This window comes from Seriola aureovittata, chromosome 21, assembly GCF_021018895.1.
Source record: "Seriola aureovittata isolate HTS-2021-v1 ecotype China chromosome 21, ASM2101889v1, whole genome shotgun sequence".
NCBI lineage: Eukaryota > Metazoa > Chordata > Actinopteri > Carangiformes > Carangidae > Seriola > Seriola aureovittata.
Window position 1 is genome coordinate 13055847 of NC_079384.1, and position 20177 is coordinate 13076023.

General features: G+C 42.4%; 1 protein-coding gene across 3 annotated transcripts in view; it reads right to left on the reverse strand.

The window, feature by feature from the left end:
- LOC130162433 (C-terminal-binding protein 2) overlaps positions 1 to 19686 on the reverse strand; it is a 99700-nt gene extending 80014 nt beyond the window's left edge. For 2 of the 3 annotated variants that reach the window (XM_056366171.1, XM_056366170.1), the window contains exon 1: positions 19335 to 19685. The gene's annotated coding sequence lies outside the window, so the exon portion shown is untranslated. Of the gene's footprint in view, positions 1 to 19334 lie in introns of all 3 variants that reach the window. The other variant, XM_056366169.1, reaches the window with a different exon arrangement.
- Between the last annotated feature and the right edge of the window lie 491 nt (positions 19687 to 20177).

Below are 20177 nucleotides of genomic sequence, written 5' to 3' on the forward strand. Positions count from 1 at the left end.
GTGATTATATGTCACCACTGTTGACATTTGACAGCACGTGTTTTCTCAAGTACTATCTTGAGGCTGTTGCAGTTTTCATCCGTGGCAGTAACTACAAGCTCCAACATCTATCAGTGATCCGGTGCATCCTCACTAATACTGGTTTGAGGCCCAAAGGTGGCCCTGCTTTTTCTGTGGCCAGGTCCAAGTTGTGTAATGGCCTCCTTCTCCACGTTCAGTCAGCACCTACCACTGAGTGTTTTAAAATCAAGGCTAAAATCCCGCTTGTATTTTTTCGTCTTCTATGTGTTGTCTGTCCTTGGCTGCGTGTTATTTGTAATTTCTCTATGAAACGCAGCTTGTTATAAAAATTTGCTGTATAAATAACCTGATGATGATGGGTAAGTGTGAATGCAGCCAAAAAAAAATAATAAAAAAAGGCTGAAAGGTTTGACAACCTCCCTGCACATCAAGCTTAATGTATCATCTGCGACTGTGTTTTAGTTATAGATGAGAGGGGAGACCGTATCATCTAGCACAGGTCTCAGAGCTCCTGCAGCCTGTGGAAACAGAGCTGCCGTGATGTAGGCTAAAGGTTCCCCTTTCTTCCCTTTTCACTCTCTGACCTAGATGTGTATGTGTGCGTGTGTGCTAGATGCGTATGTCGGTGTGTGTGACTGTACGCTGGGGTGGTCCTGTCTGATTCGTCGTAAGCGCTGGCTGCGAGCCAACACCTTCTGCCCGATTCACCTGGGACGTTCTACATCTTTGCAAGCTTTGGTTGTTCTGTTCTGAATGTCAAGGAGAGACATGAGAACTGGACCCCACATGGGGAAGAGGGAGAGGGAGAGAGAGAGAGAGAGAGAGAGAGAGTGAGAGTGAGAGAGAGAGAGAGAGTGAGAGAGAGAGAGAGCAAATTAAACACAAAGGGACAAGAGGGAAGAGCCCAGATGAGCTGATGAGTGAGTCTAGTCGGTCAGGCAGAAGTGGGCCAAGCTGGTGTTGCACTCAGGAGATGACACACATACAGGCTACTCCAACTGACTGGAGATGAGCCTTGCAGCCTCTCCCTTACTCTCTCTCTCTCTCTCTCTCTCACACACACACACACACACACACACACACACACACACACACATGCACACAGAGAGAGAATCCAAGTCCCCTGGGTGCTGGTTTTTCAATGCTGCATGCTGATGTTGTGAAAAACACAGCTCAAACATTGCGCTGACTAAACAAGGAGAAGATGGCTTAATTTCCGCAGGATGATTGGAGGTGGGTCACCAGGTTGGCGCCATGAAATTACATGTCCTTACCTGACAAATCTAACCTGGCTTTTGTTCCACCTCAAGTTCAACGTGATGAAGTAAACCACATGTGCACGGCTGCTGCCCTGTGCATCTCCATCAGCAGAGAAATGTGGTGATTAGAGCTCATGAATTTTCATTATCTATTAGTTTTTTTTTGGATGAATTGTTCTGTCTATAAAACGTTGCAAAGATTTTGAAAACTCTTCATTATAACTTCACAGTGTGACAGAGATATTCAGATTCCTCTAATAAAGAGACCATATTATTCAATCTATAATATATTTAAGGGGCTGGAGCCATGTTTGGCATTTTTGCTTAATGAATGACAATTAACAAAAACTACAAACAATTAAGCAAATTACTGATGATTAATTTTGTGTCAATGGAGTAATCAACTTATCATTTCAGCACTGGTAGTAATTGAAAAGGTAATGCCTCAATGTCATTCACTTCCATTTTGTATCTCATATCTGACGAAAAAAGAAAATCAGGTGGGTTTGTTTCTCTTTCAGCCGTTGCAGCCCTCTGTGAGAATAGGAAATATGTGGGGGTATTTTTGTCGCTTAGCGCGGGTCATGGGAGCCAGAGGAGAATGGCCGCCCCTTAGGCACAGGTTAATGAAGCCTTTCAGAGGGCGCCCGTTTTGGGCCTCGACAGGTTAATTACAGAACAACATACTGACAGGCAGGCCAGTTGATTTTATGCAAAGCAGACAGGTAAAAAACTTGCACCGCGGTGCAAGTGCGGTCGGGAGCCTCCACATTTGTCCTTATCGTTACAGGAGGCCACCGAGCTGACATTTATCCATTTTTTGTCAACAGAGCCTTGCCTGTGTACCTGACAAAAAAGAAAAAAAAAAAAAGAAAAAAAAAAAAAAAAATCTATTTCCCAGTTGTAAATTGCTGAGGAGAAACAATAACAGACTGCAAAATACAAACCTGAGGAAGCATCAGAGGATTAATTGCAGATGCACTGGTAAGCTGAAGAGGAATGACTCACACTTAGCATGTCCATGTCAGACACTCACAAGTCCGACATCAAATGGCAAAAAGTCCAGTCCGTAAACTGAACAAACACACACAAACTCAAAAACTAATCCCTTTAATATCATTGTCAGATTTTCTAAATCTTTCTCAAGGACATGGGAATTGTTTAAGACAACATTAGAAGTTGGATTGTGTTTCTGGAACAGTCAGATAAACTCTATCTTCCTCATCTAAAGTCCACTTCACAGACCTTCAAAGCTGCTGTATTTTGGCCGCAATGGTATGCAAGAGGGGGTCACATGAAGGCTTAAAGTGATATTTTACTAAAAATAAATCTTTGCAGTATCTTACACTCACCCCCTGTAGACTTGAAAGGTGGATTGGAGAAAAAAAAAAAAAGCAGCTTTCTCAGGGCGGTTACAATGGACTCCAACAGTGGCCCAGTCTCTCGCCAAAAAAAGTATCAAATCCTCCACAGATACTTCCTGAAACACTTCTGCAGTATAATCCACTTCTTCTGTATCCATCCATAGGCTCCATATATACCAAACACTCACACTGTGACTGTCTTATTTTGAAAATACGAGATGGGAAAGAGTCTAGAGAGATGAGATTTGTGCTGGATTTCTCTCAGATTATTAATAACAAAAGTGAGTGAAATGAAAAGAATTTGCAGATGTGTGCACTGTACATTATCCACTGCTATTTAAAATGTCAAATTTTGTTCAATGTGCATTGTAAGCTTGAGCAAGAGCCTGGAAAACAAGGCTGACACTCAAACAACAAGGCAGCGTGGCCGCCTTCCCAGCAGCCGTACAACAGGTCAGTCAGACACTACTTGCTCTGACCAATCCCTAGAGATCAACTCCTGGGTGGCACAGCTCGGGATTGGGCCATTTGGTCTCCAACGGCACCCAGTCCAGGCCCGAATGGAGCTGACTGATCACATTTCACAACAGGGCCAATGCAGCCAGCAGAGCAGAACAAGGCTGAGCTGGTGGCCCAGGGCCCAGAGGCCCACTATAGAGACCAAAGCACGCTGTGATGTGGGCAGCTCGGAGAGCAGGGAGAACGTTGCTACACATAAACCTCTTTCAGGCATAGAAGCTAGCTTCAAGTATCTGTTAAAGTAATAGCTTCTGGGTTTTCATACTTAAGTCTCTGTTTGAGAAATGCTCCATAATAACTCTGCCTAAAACACAATATCACTGACGTGCAACATTTTGCATCAGGGGCAGAAGAAAGGGGGAAAAGTCTCTTTTCCTTTTCAAACCAGTGGCAGAACTAGTGTAGAATCCACACTGTAAAAAGCTGGCGTGAAAGAAAGTTACATATTTAAGGACAGAGAGTGAATGTCTCATTATTAATGTGGTTTTTCATGTTCTTTTTATCCACTTTTGCCCTGAACTGTCAGGGAAAAAATAATAAAATAATTAAAAAAAAAAAAAAAAAATGAAAACACATTTTTATAGACTGTTCTGACATGAAAAGAATCTCTAGAACAATTTAAACGGATAATAATCGCAATATTTTGTGCTCCTTAGGAGGCAAAATAAGATTTATATCCATTTAATATCTCTCTGACTGCATATTCAACCTTGTGCAGTGCTGTAATTTTTTATTTAATGTGATGGCATTCAATTTAGACTTTGTCAAACTACCATTGTGACTTTTACAGAAGTACGGCTCTGGGACTTAAATGAAAATGAAGCCAAAATGTAGGTTTCGTGATAAAGTGCATATTTGAAAGGGGCTGCTACACACAGGAACACACACAAAGAAAATAACAAAATAGCCAACAGATGCTTGGATGGACTCCTGTACAGTACATACAAAGACACACACACACACACACGCACACACACACGCACGCACGCACGCACACACACACACCTCATCATAAAAACAGTTTTTCCTCTTTGCAATTCTGACCAAGGTAATAAATAGAGTTTGCAGGCACAACCTGGAGAAGAGTCACGCTTTTCCACCAGTTATAAAGTTTCACTGCTTTATTTGAAACTAAATATGTTTGTTTTTTTTTTGCTTTTCACTGGTAGAAATTGTTTCCCATAAAACGCACTAACAAAATTAATTTTGATGCTTTAAACGCTGAAGTGATTTTTTTTTTCTCTTTCACCAGGTAGCAAACAGCACTCTTCTCTCGCAAAGCAGACAAACGCTGTTACCTTGAGAAAGCACAGAGAGAGAAATTTCACACTATGGGTAGAAGATAATTTTCTATCAGAGATAAGCAGATAAGTGCCCTCAGCTGGAAGTTAGGATTCTGGCTGGTTTGTTTACCTAAGAAAATGGTCTTGCACGCTGAACTTCAAATGAACCAGATCTAATGCGGACACATCTGCAGCAAGCTTAAAACAGACACTGTGGGCTGAAAAATAATGGACGTCAATCATCCCAGAAAACAGGTTCAGTGCATATTATAGACTAAAAGACATTATTGCTGCATACAGCTGCACTAAAGATGAAAAAAAAAATCTGATTCTTATATGTAACACCATGTACTTAACATACAAAAAAAAAAAAAAAAATCTCCTGAGAAACACATTTATTCTTGTACGGAACTAGGGCATGAAGGCATCATTTTGTAAACACAAGCCCAATTAAAACTTGCTTTTGCAATTAACTGTAGTTCTCCAGAGATGCCATATAAACATTCATGAATTCACACAATGTACCGTAGATTTGTGTTTTCATCAGCAATTTCTCATCAAACAAGATAAACTGTGATGTGACTGTGTACTTCACAGACAGGTGGTAATAAAGTCTGAGGTGTTAGGTGACCTCAGCAACCGCCATCTGTCTGAGCGCATAAAGAATGAAAGGGACAGTATATAACTCAAGACTGCACCCAAAGACAAGTAGTGAGCATATGAGATAACGCTAGTGCTCGCTCTTTAATCTTCCACGTCATTGTTTGTACATACATATAAATGGCTGAAAGGCTGTAAAACCAAGGAGAACTTTAAACATGTGTTCACAACTCTGCTGCAACCACAAGAGGCCGACCAGGACCATGACAACCTGCGGCAGCAAATGACAATATCATAGGAGGATAATGCAGTTGGCTGCTGGTCTCCTTTAAGTGCAGGATAACTTATGTAAATTCAGCTAATCAACAGAAATCTGTACTACTGAGGTCTGTTTAGGAACAAAAGGAATCTGCAGTCTATGGAAAATGGTCTCAGAGCCCCTGAGAAAAAATTCTTGTTTTAGCATTTCTCAGGCACAAGCAACCATTATGCAAAATCTGACTCCGACTCTTACTCCTGTGCAGAATTTTCAAAATTGTCTTGCCTTGGGTAAATACGATGGCACTGTAGGTGACACAAATTGTGAGATGACTGGCAGCATCTGCTAGTGCCAAAAAAAAAAAAATCACAACCGTCAGAGAAACATGTCAGACTTTAATACATAATGAACATAAATACAGCTTGCAGTACAGGTGCATTGCAACTCCCTCTTCATATCAACAGAACTCCACCTGCACAGACAACCTTTTATTTGTAACCTGAGTTAAATCAAACTGCGTGCAAGAAAACCCGGGTGCCAATTTAATGTAGATATACTTGCAAGATTATTTGAAATCATGTGGGAAAACACACACTGACATGACAACATAGTGTGCTGTAGGTATCCTCTTTTTACACAGACACACGTCTGCAGCATATTCCACTTCTCCTCTACTCATCCATATGCTCCATACGTTCCAAACGCTCACTGTTTCAGTCTTCACATGAAGCTCGCAAGCAATCAGGTGCAATGTATATATGTTAGATTACCCACCCTCTCTGCTTTTCCATTGATCAGGAAGGCTGTTTTATCATCACTCATTTAACGGCTAAGCTAATATGCAATTCATTTAAGCACAATGATGCACGGGGTTTGTCTTAGATTGAAAATAAGAGGACCAGGGATGTGAACAGATAAGATGAGACTGTGGTTTTACTCATATTATTATTATCATCCTCGTATAACTCATCTGCTTCTGTTTTTAAGTCCAAGTGGAGTTAGAGTCATGGTTACTGACATATCTATCTACACAGGTGAGAAAATAAAGTTGTAGTTTTTACCTTTCAACTTTTGCATTTACTTCCCTTCCATTCATTTTCTTTTCAACAACATGAGGTGGAAACAGTGCAGTGAAATTGTTAAATACAGCATCCATTCCGTCCAATGAGAAATCATAATATGGGTACAATCCTGTTTAAAGTGGAACTATGTAACTTCTTAAAGAAGAAATAACACATTCTTCTTCTTACAACTGACAAGTTGAATTCATAGGCAAAAAAACTGCAGCCTTGCTATTATTAGCATTTACTAATGAATTTACACTGATTAAAAAATTCATTGACAGTTCAATCATTGATCAAAATAATCATTAGTTGCGACCTTGATGTTTACACCAAAACAAATGATTTGCATTCTCAGACTGCTCAGAGGCTATTTCTAGATATCTGCTCCACAACAAGTCCAGGAACATCTTAGCAAACAGACACGAATGTAAACAAGGAATTATTGCTTTACCGCCAGTCACGATTTTGGCCGAGAAGATTATTACAGAGCTCAGGCACCAACTGTCACCCTTTATGTTGTGTTTTACCTTCTTAGTCGCATACTTTATGTTCCTATCAGAAAATTACATAAAACACCAATTCAGATTTGTGTGGCCTTTAGCATTTCATAGCAGGAGATCCTCAAATCTACGACATCCAGTCTGAGTGGGAACAGTGGGAGATGTACTTTTTTACAACAGGAAGCAATGACCCGTGATGGTAGAATTGCCGCTCTCCGTAGGAAGTCATACGTTTCTTTTTCCTCCTTAGCCTCACCTCCCCGTGATTAGAGGAACATCTGCAAACACAGACAGTCCTCTCCACTTCGCTTTTCATATTTTACACAAGCAAACTCCAGGAATCATTACCCAACATGAGCTCATCATTAGCACATTCATAATTCAGTGTAATGGATTATGTAATTGCTCCATTAATCAGGGGAGCCACCCCAGCATACTCTCCTATGCATTAGTTTAATTATGGGAAATGCCTCTGTTAAAATAGATGCGCTGTTTGCAGTAGCAGAGTTTAAACATCTCCATTTGGCACTGTGGGAACTTGTGCGGGCTGCAAGCTTAGAGGCGGCTTGGCATTGTATAGCCCCGGGTCCTTGTGGTACACTCGCAGACAGCTCTTCAATAAAATGTGTCACAGGCAGTGGGGAAAAATGAAAAAGTAGGCAAAAGGGCAAATGCCTTTCAGGAAAGCAGTTGTCAAGTTCAGGCCTCACTTAAGTCACATTATTTATTGACATTTGCAGCCAGCGTCTGCGTGATGAATATTCCAGTTATATATGAAACTGGAAACGTCTGAAACAGATTAAGACACGTCGACATGGAGGTACTTGTCATCCGATTCTAGCAGCTGGCATGACTTGTGAGAACCTAATCCAACAGTGTCATCAGCTATTTGTCAAGGAAAAGAGATGGAGGGCTCTACACCTCCTCCTCCTTACTATTGTTGGAAGCTGAGCATGAGAGTCTGACTGCAGTCCGTTAGTTTGACTGACATTTGACTATCATCACCGAGGGACACTCAGTGTATTTTGGTCTTCTCGTCATTGTTAAAAAGGTCAGTGACAGACAGAGCCCCTTGTGCACTCCTAAGTGCGTTGAGTGCTGACAAGAAATACCAGCCTTTGTTCAAAAAAAAAAACAAAAAAAAAACAGTTGTTCCATAAGAGAAATCACTCTGGCTATACAGAAATTGCAGCACACTTATCACTCATTTTCCTTGTCTGCTTTCCTCCCCCAGATTGTACCTAAAGCGATTCTTCTCCCTTTACTTTTGCCTTGTTTCTGCACTAGGAGGGAGAGTGGGAGAGCCTGAATTAATATGCATTTTATACTGCTGCATATATAGTTCAGCATAAACCACAAATCCAAATAGGACCCGAGTGATTGGTCCTTCAGTCACTACCTACACAAAACAAACAACTAAATGGTTTGTGGTTACTGTCAAGATGCTGGCAAAGCTTCACAAGGCTTAAAGCCTGCTGCCAATAACACAGGCTGAGCCAAACAGAAAGACAGGGAGAGACACACACAGAATAAAAGATGGCAAAAATTGTTTTTTTTTTTCCATTGTGAGAAATGCACATGTAATGCTTGGGAAAAAAAAGAAGAAGAAGAAGAAGAGGACGGAGAGCTTATGCATTCACCTCGTTGAAGTGACATTTAAATAAGCAGGAGCCATTTTCTTCCACAATCCCTCTGTCCCTCCCCTTTCTCCCGTTCCCTCTGTGCCACTGTAATTTGAAGCTGTCACAAACAAATCCTCTTCGCAGACCTTTCCAAATGTCAGGTTCCGTCAAGTGGGGATGACTGCCTCCAAAAATCAGGCCCTTGGAAACTTTTGTCAAGCACACATGCGTATTTATGGGCATTCACCATTCACTCCTTGAACACTTGACGGAGCAGGGAGAAGACTGAAAGATGTGACACCTGAAATTTAAGTAGTTTTCCTAAACACTCACACACGTGTTTGTTATTCCACTGAATAATACACTTCTATACTTCGATTTTAGTTCAGTTTTCACAGGGCAGGTGAAGACAGGGATGAGTCCATACCTAGTTCATCTCTTATGTCCTCTACCCAATACTGCCTGAACACGCTGTGCCCTCAGTCAAACCAGTTCTGCCACCGTTTGGCTCCTAGTCCTGCAGGGATTGGTCTGAAGAAATGCTGTTCAACAACGTATAAAGACGTCAACTGAACACTACATGTCATGACTGCTTCCTAAGGAGAAAAAAAACAAAAAAACAACCTCAACACTAAACTATTGATTTCTACAACATTACCATAACAATTGTTAGAATAATTACAATGATGGACTCAAAAAGGTCAGATGTAGTACCAGCAATTTGATTCTAAAACTAAATAAATGGACGTCTTGATGGCAAAAAGGGCAAAACCAGAAAAATGGACACTATAAATGTAATAAATAAGAAAAATCAGATATCATATTTACAACACTGATGCCCCATTCTGGCCTTTTAGACTAAAGGCATCTTGTTCAAGGTCAAAAACATTTAGTGGAAGGAAAAAAAAAAGTCTTAATGCATATTTCATCCATCAATACAGGCATGAGCTGCACAGAAAGCTTGGTATAGGTCAGAGACAACAAGTATACATTCAAATTTTACATAATCTTAATAACCTCTGGCACAAAGAAAGTTATTGAGAAACTGTTAGCAGAGTGTGCAATCTCAAGAGTCATTTTACTGCCCTGAGAGAGCGGGAATGAGATGAGGGAGAGCAAGAGGAGCTAATCAACTCTTACTCATCAGTGGCATTTCATGCACTGTCTGCCGTGTGCACAAAGGGCACCGAGCATCAATAAGTCAACACGCCGCTGTAGCAGGAGTGGATCTAGACTCCTCAGCCATGAAAAACACAGACGTGTCTCTATAGCAAGTGCAAAATTAAATTAATTTTGAAGAGGAAACTGCTTGAGGGATGTGTCTAAAATTAACATGGTAAGTGTAAAGAAAAGTTTAATGTAAAAAGAAAATCTGGTATAGATTGAGCTGCTAAATCTGCATTTCTTAAGACACAGCTCATGAGTACAAAAAAAGCTGTCCGCTCGCTGCACCTTGTATAAGATGCTGAGCCAATAGAGGTGGTGGGCGGGGAGAGGTAGGAAGAGAGGTTAGAGAAAAAAGAGAGAGACAGAGGGAGGGAGAAGAAAGCTTCTTTTCTGCCTTTTCATTTTGAAGAAGTTTGTACTGCCATCTTCTAATCTGTGCCATCGCAGCTGCACATTGTATCACTATGTCCAGAAGGCCAGACTGGTTTTGGGCTTTTTTTAGGTTTTTTTTTTTTTTTTTTTTTTTTTTTTTTTTGTCCCCTCTTCTCTCCTCCTCGTTGCCTTGCATCAGGCACAGGATCTGAGACTTTAATATGGCTGCCAATGGCAACAGCCATTTAATAACAATGCAATAGTTCCTCACAGCAGTAGTTCAGTGTCGCTCATACACCCCGCCGTGTGCAGATGGTACATTGTGGTTTCCGAAAACATTCTTCTCTCCGAGATGTTTTTCCTCTCTCTCCCAAAAACACACACACACACGCACGCACACACACGCACAGTCCCTTTTAGTCAGCAATATTTAACTCGCATACAATTGCTCGACAGCCTATATGGTCTTATTTCGTAACAAGTCAGCTGAAGTGCCCCCCCTCCCCTCCCTAGAGGTGATCTGGGTGTGTGTATGTTTGTGTGTTTGTGTCAGTGTGGCTGGCGGTAAGCCTCTCGCATGTGCCTCACAGCCTCCTGCAGTGGGGGACATCTGGAGGAGGCGTTACCGTGTACACAGAGAAAAGAAGAAGAGTTCAGGCCTGAAATATCATCCTCCAAGGACATAACTGGCTTTCATTAACATACAAAGGGGGAAATGGCGGTGGAGATTTATTCAAATCAACACGGCTAATGTTGCCATAAGCCAGTCACCTTGCCAAGTTACCCTAAAACTCATTGTCTCTACGAGTGGCCCTTCCCCCGACTTGCCGCTGAGAGCAATTAGGGCACATTTTGATGAAAATGACCGGTAATTCAGTGTAAAGAAAAAGCTTCAGAACAACCATTTCACAAGGTAGATGTTCATTATGTGCCAGCAGGGAAGAGCCTCCTCTTAATAGAGTGCCAGCCATAAACATCCCTCATCATCACCGGCCTGCCATTTGATCTCACCTCTGGGGTTTCTGCGCTGGGCATCTTCATTCATTTCTTCAGTGTTTCACTGTCTGTTTACTCAGTAATGGACTCTGCCCAGAGAGTTGTTAAGGGGGAACAAAGTGAAAGTGCCCGGCACTCTGTTGTGGCGGTGATTAACGACTGAATTAGAAAACAACTCCAGGTCACCTTCCTTAACATCGTGATGGATGATCTAATGTGAGAATCTGATAGCCTTTGTTATAGGTGAGCTAAGACCTGGCTCACAGGTGGAGCAATGGGCCGGTGTATTTACAGCACGTATTAACTTTTCAATGAATAAACACTGTTATAAATAACACAGAAAAAACAATATAGTAAGAAGCAAACTGAGATGCTCCATAGCTTTGATAATAAGCACCTCACTGATGAGTGTGCATGCAACTGTGTCCACCACTGTGTGTAAAGCCTTAGTTAGCATTGCCCTAGTTCAACTGTGTATGTGCCATCTCTCCTGTCACAGGCAGTTTACAAGACTGGGAACGAGGGTTGCCATCTGTCTCACCTCAATGGGGCGCACAGAGGGACGTTTTGCACAGTTTTGGCATGCCTGACTTCCCCTAATGCTGCACAAATGTTTAGAGACATTACATAAGCAATGGGACCTTCACTAGGGCGGAGGGGGAATGGAGATGGGTACGTGCAGAGGAGGAGGGGGCAGATCAGGAAGTGTGAGAGAGAAGCCGTGGCACTTTAATTCTCCAGTCTAACCACACTTTCAGGCGGACAATAGCATTATAGGGCTGAATTGGTCTCGCTATAAGGCACAGGTAGTTTTGCAACCAATGTAAAGTTCAACAGCTCAAGTAATTTTGTCTTATATCTAAATTCTGGGCAATGCTGCAAGGTGCCGGTTTTGATAGAGGATGTTGTTGCAATGCACTGTCACAAAAGCAGCCAGGATCAACTTTTTGTTGCCAGTGTAACCTTCAGACAATGGCTTCAAAACTTCTATAACCTTTAGAAATAGTGCATTGCAACAAAGACACTATTTCATAATGGTGTTGCTGATACCAACGCAGTGGTCTCACTGAATGAAAGAGTGAGCCTTAAGCCATAAGAACAGCCACAGTGGGAAGTCAGTCAGAGGTGGATCAAACCAAACCTAACTTCAGCTCTGCACCCGACCGCAGCTGCACAGAGAGACAGGGCAATCTGAAAACAAAAAATAGAGTTCACTCACTACAAGGAAAGGTAGAACTGGGCTCAATGAAATATAGCCTCTGCTGGAAACCAGGAAGAAGAGGAATAGCAACTTGATGCTCAGAGAACTGAGTGCGGCACAGCCAAAGGAAAGACATGTATTGTACAAAGTGAATGTCCTGGGAGAGGCTTAGAAAAAAGGAAAAGTGCTAACTTTCAAGGACACTTGGACGTCTTTTCAGACAAAACAGTGACTTAAAGGGAAAAACACATTCAGAAGTGTGTGACACATCTCCTCTAAAATCTACCCAGTTAATGCCTCAGTACATTCTCTCCACTTCAGATTGTCTAATTTTGGTAAAAGATGATTTAATGTTGCCTCTAAGTGTGAACTTGCCACTCCATTGTCCTTATACCACATGACCACCTTGTCGCTCCTTGTCTCTCGGCACTCTTTTGAAATAAATGACTACAGGTCACTTAGTCTCTTGTCTCTTAAACTGACAATGCGTGACACACATCTCTGCGTATGACATTGGATCTGAGAAGTGATTTTCATTGTTTTTACCATATGAATTATGACTGCAGTCAGTTATTTCCACCCACAAGAACGGGTATAAGCCTACTGTCACTGAGCACTGTCCTGCTGATACAGAGACCAGGTACCCAGGTACAACTGATAGCAGTCGGTTGTACATTCTTACAGACACATTTTGCCAATTTCACAGGTAGAAAACCCAAGAAGGAATCACTTCTGTGCTCTCACAGGTCGGGCTGCCTGCACAGCAGGTGCTGGCATCCTGAGGTGGGGGTGGAGGATTGCATGAGCCTTAGCGCGGCTCTCCCTCACCATCAGGTGAAGACATGGTTGTCACATGGCTCTGAGGGCACATGTCTGTCTACACCCTCCCCAGGCCATCAGCGGCGTTAGCAGCAGTAACGGGGGAACTTGCCATACCAAATTGGAGACAAAAAAAGGGGGGGGGGACTACTTGGATGGGATTAGCTACGGTTTAAGTCACAAGACCATATATTAATGGTAAGGAATAAAAACAGGCCTGGACAAGGCAATTTAACTCACATGTCACTGTCTGGTCTGTTACCTCACCTGGGATGAAACTGCAACACAGCAAATCAGCTGAATTTGCACAATTTTCATGTTTTTAAAATTTGCTTTACTTCAGTTTACAGTGGTTGGTTTTAAATTGCAGGTCAGACTGAGAGAATGTGCGGCAGTCTGCTGGAATTTACTGTGAGCAGCGTGACTGAACTGTATCAATGCCACATGATGTGTTCTCAAATGTTCTGAGAAATTCTATCCTCAAATTACACATTACAAATCCATGGAAATTCATCAGTCTCTGTATTAGATAAGAGTTAAATGAAAATCTTGTTTAATTATTGTTCGTTAAACAACGCCCATAAATTCCAGAGTTTTGTGGATAATCTATCAAATAAAATGTCATAGGATTCACCAGTTGCTGATGATTTCAGTATATATATCACATCAGCCACACTGGTGGATATCCCATTGTTTTTTAACTATATCTCTATCACTGATGTTGTTGCATGTCAGCAGTGAGGTTTGCTGAAAGGGATCGTTTAAAATGACAGTAGGCACAGCAGCAAGGAAATGCTACAAGTGACCCCCCCCCCCCCACCAACTACCTATGGTGACCTCAATCACTGATCTTATCACTTCCTCGTATTGAACACATACCGTGAGGTTTCCTTGCGCTTGTTCAAATTTATCTATGTTAATGGTGCTGTGTAAAATGCACGCTTATCTATGAAGACATTTGTGTTGCATAGAATTTGCCAGAAAACGAGACACAACGCAACAGCTTCATTAACGGGGGGCTGATATGCAGATACGCGAGGATAAGCTGCAGATACTGTGTGATAAAGGGTTGAGTACAGCAGGCTTCTTAGGCCGAGCGTGCTGCTACCGCGGTGGTCCTTCTCCCTCCCTCACAGCCTGCCCTGCAATTAATGACACACAGTGATCTTCCTGGAACCACCCCCCACCCCCACCCCGCAACTTGTGTTTGTGCGTTTGTATGTATTTATGTATGTGACTATGTTTGTGCGAGCTCGCATGCATGTATGAGAGACAGCTAATTTTCTCTACTGTGCGCCAGAAGGATAACCGCTGAATTTGTATTCAGTAATGAGACGGGGTCTGGGAATGATGGTGAATTTGTAAGCATGCACCATCTCCCATAATTCCATTTAGTAGTCCTGTACACACTTATACATGCAGGTGGTTGTTACGACAGCCCCCCTGCCCTCAGCTCTCATCAGGCTCACACATCTCCAAAGAAACCAAGGGCAGGAGAGGAGGAGATATTGCAAATCACATTATAGGACATGAAATTAATCCACCCTCCCCAAACATTTGGCCTTCACACAGTTTAACCTTGAAACTGCTTTTTACTCCCTTGCATGAGCACTTCATAAACCCCCCAACCCCTCCTCCATCACATCCAAAAGAACGAGTCTGACATTACAACAATGGCTCTGCCGAGGTAATTATTCAATAGGATCCTTCACCGTGCTGATGATACGTTGTAATTTCATTTCACTTACGTCTGTTTCATAATGTAATACACAATTGAGCAGGGGCACTTTACGTCCCAAAAGACCACTTCCTCCTTAAGATAATAAAAGCCTTTTGTGCTTGCCTTTGAGAAATCCTTGGTGGATTATGTGAGTGCGGATTCAGGAGCACATCAATTAATATGCATTAAATGAAAGAGTATTAAGTTGTAAGAAAATAATTAATAACTCTAATTGCTGTGCTGCTGCTTTGCCAAACGACATCATACCTTAATGCTAACAGGACTGTCTGACATCGTCTACAGGGGCCAAAGTACAAGCGTCACTTGACCTTTTACATGGCTGAAAGACATTGCACTTCCACTTTATTACATGGTCACCTCACTCTCCCCTGATACTAATGCAGAGTGGTACAAGATAAAAGCCCAGAGTGACTGTTACATCCAATCCAATAGCAGCAGAAACCTCCCTATCTCCCAGCCAGCGCAGAAACCACACGAGATTCAGCTCTTACTAGTTTCATGCAGTATAAAATACATCTGTTTGTGTTAGAGAATACTGTAGATCTCTTATGCTAGCCCGTATCGCTGGATCTCGTCCCTTTGTACGGTGCAGAGAATAGCTCTGGCACAGGGTTCCACTTTCCCCCTGTTACCATGAAAAAGACATCCACGGCTCCAATTATCCTTTACCCCTGTGTAACTCCACAAAACACAATCGCTGCCACTGTCGATGAAATTATAGCAATGGGAGAGTAAGAGATGACAGGGGGAAAAAAAGAAATCTTACAGCCCCCCGCCCTTCACCCCTCACAAGTACACACATACACACTCTTCCATGTGCTGAAAAACAAAGATGCAGAATGCCTCAGGAGAACAGAAAGCAAAGAAATGGGAATGACAGGCAAAATGTTTCTTTGAGATATCTTTCCAATATACCATTTCTAAAGGTTAGAGGAGTTTTGAAGCCATGAGAGAGCAGCTCCGGCTGACTGATGACGCCTTCAGTTGCTGTGAGTGGTGAAGATACTGAGTAGTTTCCACTGCAGCGCTCTGTTTTAAACTTATTCGCTTTGACCGAGAGCGATCGGCGGCAAGAATTACTGTCTTGATCAGTTTACAGTTCTACCTCCTTGTGTTTTTTCAAAAATTACCCTGGCTTTCAGCTAAATCAATCTTGCCTTTGGTTGGAGATAATGAGCATGTTCACCAGGCTTCAAATGAACACCGTTGCTCCGGGGCTCCTCAGCTCAACACAGTCACATCATGCAGACACTTTTGAGGAAGGCAGAAAAGAGAAGAGAAGTCTCAGCCTTCAGAGACCAATTAAAAACACATATTCAAATTGACCTAAAAGAAGCACAGCGAGGCATTCATTTACAGTGCTGCCCCATGTCCCTGCAGCTTCACTCACTATCAGGTTCATCCCAATTGTTTTCAACTCTGACAAACAAACAATCTCAACAGAGTGGAAAGACTTGGGGAAAAAAATATATAATCTGTCTCATCTCTGCAGGATCAAAGACTATATCAAGAGGTAGTGAGCACACAGAGATATACTAATTTTCACACAACATGCTCTCACTTTCATTCAAAGGACATGGAGGCAGGATTTACCAGCTCGGTAGCACGGTATGCATACATTAGATGATCCTTATTAAAGACGGTGGTGAATATTAGATCATTATCGTTACTATCTCTGCCACAAGAAAGACTTGCTTCAAAGAAAATAACTGCACAGAAGACAGAGAGATATTTCCTTTCTCTATTGCCTTCATGGTGCTGTAAATATTGGAACTGACCAAAAGTATTCAGTTTACAACGATATAAACTGTGCAGATCCTCAAATTTAAGAGGTTGGAACGAACAAATGTTTGGCATTTTAGGTTGATAAATAATCAATTATCAAAGTGGTAGATTCATTTTCAGCCAGTCAAATGATTTGAGCAATAAAACCTATTTAAAAGACAAACTTGAAATTGAAAAGAGATGTTCAGGCAGCGCTCCAGCACAGCACCAGTCAGAATTTCATCCATGACATATTTGGTACCACAGCCCAGCGGGTATGCAGTGACTCTGAAACATGCTCCGTCTCGCTTCCACAGCACTTCCAGGGAAGCTGCTCCCATAAATCCCCTCTAATGGTCGCTGGCGAGGGAACTTTTTAACACAGAACTTAGCAGCCACTGTTATTCACCCATACAGCGAGAGTCTCGGGATGATGGATGGTAATAAATATTGCACGGGGCTAACAGAGGTCCCCTCAGAGACGTTCAATTGCCTTGAGTGATAGGGTGCTGCTCGGCAACACGGGAGAGGATGGCAGAGGGCAGGCTCTTCACGGGGTCGACTAACTGAGTCTGTTCAATTTCCTCTCTGGAAACGCGACAGTCCCCATTCTAAATTATAACTGTCTCACAATGGGGGGGTGGAGGGGGGGGGTAAGCAGAAAAAAGGGAGTGTTTCTGCAAAAAAAAAAAAAAAATGTTGCTATCTCAACTTTTGTATGGCAAGTTTTTCAGTTATGAATGGAGAATTGATTGTCTGGAGGTGGTAAAAAAAAAATCCCCTGTGCTGTGACCAGTAATGATTGTGAATGTACCTGGCATGTGAGGAGAAAGAACACTGCTCAGTGTTGTGACCACTTTCCTGCTGCACTTGTGACTGGAGCAGTTTAATGGAGCTTTCTGACAAGGGAGCTCTGTTGTGCAGAGCTGCCCACCATCTTAACTGCTTCCTTGACAATGGCCGACAACAGAGCAGATGTACAAGCTGCACACATCTGTAGTGGCCTTATATTCCTTCAGCCAACGCACACGCACACACACACACAAAAGTGTGCGCACACACACACACACACCCTTCCTCAGCCAATACATACAAATGGGCACCCATAAGACAGACAAAGAGCTGCTTTACCAAGGTCATCACCTATTCAGCTTGCTGGAATCAAATCGATTATCTTGTTGTTAACTTTGCTGTATTGTGACTAACTGACAAACTAAAACAATTCAAGTTCTGATATAAGATTGATTTTTATTTGCTGCACTGGGAGGATAGAAATCATCTTAGTTAACAAGAACAAATGAGTGACAGTGATGTTTTTAATAAGAAATTAAGATAACTCCAGTTCTTCATTAATCCAACAAGTGTCCTGTTGTCATATTTTCACAGTAATCAGTGAATTAATTAGCCCAATAATGTATAAGAATACTTTAGAGTGTGTAATTAACAAGTTAACACAAGGCAATTAGCAGCTCATTCATACACTGTCGGCACCTAACAGTGGCTGTAAACATAAGATGGACTTTCCTGACAAATTTTTTAAGTTAACACAGTCAGCTATGGTGCTAAATCCTCCACTGTAAATATCAGCTCTGTAACTATAAACAAGATAAATGCAGTTGAGTAAAATTCAGCAAAGTGTCCAGGAATGAGAGCTACAGAAAGTAGTTCATTATTTCCCCTCCAGTGTTCTCAGAAAAGTCACTTCCTGGAGCCTCCAGGGGGATCATGATGGGGGGGCATCCCCAGAAACACGAGGACCAGGTCAGTTTCACTTGCATCACTCACAATTACAACCAAGAGACCATAGAAGGTGGAAGATGACTACTTTTCTTAGCAAGTTTCTAACTCCACACTGTACAGTGTTTGCCCACCTGCAGATCTGCAACTCCTGCACTACACCACAAAATCCTTTCAGGTGGGATTCCTCGGGGCAAAAATGTCATCACACGCACATGGTGTTTGATCCACATGCTTTTATCATTTGTGTGTCCCTGTGATGAAAGAAAGTTTAGGGAGTCTCTGATGCTCTGTAACAGCTTCTTTTAAAACTCCTCTAGAGGAGTCTTAAAATTGTGTTCAAGCACATAAACATAAAAGGTCAGTGAAATTGTGATGCAGCTAGGACAGCAGATGTGCTCCATTGTAATGCCTTGTGGTTTTTTTTGTTTGTTTTTAAAAAGAAAGATGCACAGGCTAAGCAGGAAGCAGCGCTGAATAATACACAGGATGACGTCTTTCACAACACTATTTTGTCTTCGAAAACTCAGTCAGTCGGGTCAAGTGTGAGGTATTAGAGGATTTCAGCGCAAATAGCCTCACTGGAAAGCACAGCACACATGCACACACATATAACTCCATGGCCACACAACACACTCTGATAATGCACTTCCTATTTTCTTTTAACCGACACACACACTCTCTGTGCGGGGTCTCGCTGTGTGCAAAAACAATGTAGTCCTCGTCTTCGCCGAATACCCTTGCAAACGAAAGGTGAGGGGCACTAATGGCAGCATTGAAGGGGAAACGCGGGCAATTCGTGCCCCACATTTGACAGTTAGACCAGGTTTTACGTGGTCAGAAATAATGTCCCTGTGTGTAGGCTTACAGCCCACCCGACCATTCCCCATCTTCATGGCGCAGTAAGGTGGACACACATGGTCAGAGCTGTATGCGGACCTGAAACCCGACGGCAAGCCAGTCCCTCGCTAACTCCCGTTTGAAGCATAAAAACTGGATAAAACGTGAAAAGCGGTGTTGTGGCTGCTTCTGTAATGCAGTCTTACCTGGATGAATGATGTCTAATCGCAAGTTGAGAAGCCGACTTTTTAGGCGCACGTCGGCGGCGGCGGCAGCATCATCCGCTTCGGCGAGAAATGTTTCATGGGAAGATTTGGAGTAATTCTGATTCCACCTTATTAATCCTCCGCGCGCGCGCGCGCGCTACAAAAGCGGCTTCTTCTCTGTTTTTGGAAGAAACGACCGAATAGAGAGGAGTGATAAGCTACCAGGGTAGAGGCTACAATGTGTTGATACGCGTCCTTGTTTATTAAAATACGGACGAGCGTAAACGCCGAGTAGGTGTCTGTCTAACTGTTTCACTGCTTTATTTTTTCCCTCTCCCTCTCTCTCTCTCCCCCTCTCTCTTTGGCTGTAGTCACACTGTCTAACTCTCCTTTTTTATCAAGGCGGGGTCTTGGGTCGTTTAAACCAATGACATAAACCAAGAAGAAGAAGAAGCCCGGCCCCCCTCCCCACCTCCTCCTTCACCACCACCACCACCACCACCACCACACACACACACACACACACACACGTACACACGCACGCACACTTTCTGCTCACATGTTTAACAAAAATTATGTGGTCAAACGGGAAGTCTTTAAACTTGTACATGTCTTTTAGTCCAGTGGTTTCACATTCATATCAGAGAAAATCACCTTAAAGGGTCACTTCACCCAAATCACATATTTCATGTGTCAAAGCTTTTTGCTAGCAACACACGAAAATACAGGTGAATAGATTTTCATCTGTGGTGTTCACAACATTGAAGGACAGTATAGAAGAAGAAAAAAAAACACTGTTAACAGTTGTCCATGAAGTTTTTTTTTGAATGACCTGGTCCCATT